At 37.3% G+C, this 2500-nt stretch overlaps 2 non-coding genes across 2 annotated transcripts; both read left to right on the forward strand.

Annotated features, from left to right (window-relative positions):
- Positions 1-948: 948 nt before the first annotated feature.
- TRNAS-UGA (transfer RNA serine (anticodon UGA)) lies at positions 949-1030 on the forward strand. The gene has a single exon. It is a non-coding gene; the product is annotated as a tRNA-Ser (tRNA).
- A 654-nt stretch (positions 1031-1684) lies between these two features.
- TRNAQ-UUG (transfer RNA glutamine (anticodon UUG)) lies at positions 1685-1756 on the forward strand. The gene has a single exon. It is a non-coding gene; the product is annotated as a tRNA-Gln (tRNA).
- The last annotated feature ends 744 nt before the right edge of the window (positions 1757-2500 follow it).

Consider the following 2500-nt stretch of genomic DNA (forward strand, 5'->3'; position numbering starts at 1 on the left):
ACTCTGGACTTTGAATCCTGTGATCTGAGTTCAAATCTCAGTGGGACATGGGCACACATTTCGATTTTCCCATCTGCACTCAGATCGACGATCCCCAATGTTTATGATGAAACAAGCAATTTAAAATCCACATAATAAAAGACAAAAAAAGAGTTCAAGGATTCATGGAATACCATGGTCAAAGCTGTTAATCAAGTAGGATTAGCAAAAATTAAAATTGTCTATGTCATACCATGCAATCTCATACTCTGTGACTTGAGTCAATATTCACATAACACTCTTTCCAAGTGGGTGAATCTGACAAGGATTTGAAGCCAAAATGGCTTCAGGAAGTGTTTTTGATTTTTCTCTAAGCCATCTTTTCTTGTGTTTTCCAGAATTTCCTAAAGTGCCTTATAAACATTTTTGGTTGTGTTTTTCTAAAAATTCTTTTCGGCGTCTTTTGAATGTGTTTTGTGGCTTTTTTTGTAGCACACAAAAGTCAATCAGGACCCTTTATAGGGTCTTTCGAACCTTACCCTTGACTTGTATTACAGGTATGGAGCTGTTCAAAGTGAAAAACATCTGAAGATTGATATGGTAATTTCAGTTAACCGCTGGACATTTTTGGAAACTTGAGATGGTTAATAGACGCTCTAAAGCCTGATCAAATGAACATCAAGTCTTTTTTACTTGGAAATGATTATGTTCAGTCTTCTCAGCATTTTCGTATTATTTTTAAGGATGTTTTTGGAGCTGACTGACTCCAAATCCACATTATGAAGAGGGAAAAGCATTAAACTGTGAATGGTTCCCATTGATGATGACTTTAAATCAGATTTTTGCATTTTACTGAGACCTTGTATTTTCTTTTCATTTTCTGAGATGTCTTCCAGAGGGTTGATCACTGAGCGTGATCATGGTGCTATTAGAAAACATGTGTGAAGCTCATAACAGCTTGACGTCCGAGTAGTCGTGGCCGAGTGGTTAAGGCGATGGACTTGAAGTCCATTGGGGTCTCCCCGCGCAGGTGCAAATCCTGCTGACTACGTCTATGTTTCAATATCTTTTTGACCTTTTATCTTTGTTGTTCAATTTGCTTGTTTACTAGTCTATTCCCCATGACAGTGATCTGTGATGGAGCGAGTTTCCAGGACCAAACTGACTTTATCGTTGACTGTTCTTTAGATAATCTATTCTGGAGCAACATTACATGTGCGACTTGTCGCTAATCAAAAGAAGCACCGTGGGTGCCATCAGGTAAGAGGTTTTTCTCTAGATCTTGTCCAGCAGCCACAGACCGCTGTCCTGGCTAATGGACTGGGACATGCACTTTGATTTGTACAAACCTTAAATTATCTCTCAGATGAAGCCTTTTACCATGCAATGCTAATCTTTATCGACTACTGGATGAACAGTTTTCTAACAGTATAAGTTTTGCAATTTATTTTTTTCACACTTTTTCCAAGTAACAGATACAGCAATCTTTTTACTAGCCACTTTTCATCAACATTTCAAACTGCGCTAGCTGTGATATCGTGGAAATGTTGGTAAATTTGTGGAATGAAAGGTTATAAGATATCTATTTATCATTGTGTATGATTGCAGATTTGCACTGTAGCTTTGGAGCCTGTTTTCGCCATCGTTCACGATTTCATATGCTTTATTCAGCACAACAAGCCGCTGCCATGACTGAGTCATGTTTGGTTCCGTGGTGTAATTGTTAGCACTCTTGACTTTGAATCAAGTGGTCTGAGTTCAAATCTCAGTGGAACCTGGGCACACATTTCAATTTTTCCATGTGCACTCAGATCGACGATGCCCAATGTTTATGATGAAACAAGCAATTTAAAATCCACATAATAAAAGACAAAAAAAGAGTTCAAGGATTCATGGAATACCATGATCAAAGCTGTCAATCAAGTAGGATTAGCAAAAATTAAAATTGTCTATATCACTCATTGTCTATGTCATACCAAGCAATCTCATACTCTGTGACTTGAGACAATATTCACATAACACTCTTTCCAAGTGGGTGAATCTGACAAGGATTTGAAGCCAAAATGGCTTCAGGAAGTGTTTTTGATTTTTCTCTAAGCCATCTTTTCTTGTGTTTTCCAGAATTTCCTAAAGTGCCTTATAAACATTTTTGGTGGTGTTTTTCTAAAAATTCTTTTCGGCGTCTTTTGAATGTGTTTTGTGGCTTTTTTTGTAGCACACAAAAGTCAATCAGGACCCTTTATAGGGTCTTTCGAACCTTACCCTTGACTTGTATTATAGGTATGGAGCTGTTCAAAGTGAAAAACATCTGAAGATTGATATGGTAATTTCAGTTAACCGCTGGACATTTTTGGAAACTTGAGATGGTTAATAGACGCTCTAAAGCCTGATCAAATGAACATCAAGTCTTTTTTACTTGGAAATGATTATGTTCAGTCTTCTCAGCATTTTCGTATTATTTTAAGGATGTTTTTGGAGCTGACTGACTCCAAATCCACATTATGAAGAGGGAAAAGCATTA

The sequence above is a fragment of the Dendrobates tinctorius genome, unplaced genomic scaffold, assembly GCF_039654945.1.
Source record: "Dendrobates tinctorius isolate UK_male_01 unplaced genomic scaffold, ASM3965494v1 ptg000048l, whole genome shotgun sequence".
NCBI classification, from domain to species: Eukaryota; Metazoa; Chordata; class Amphibia; order Anura; family Dendrobatidae; genus Dendrobates; species Dendrobates tinctorius.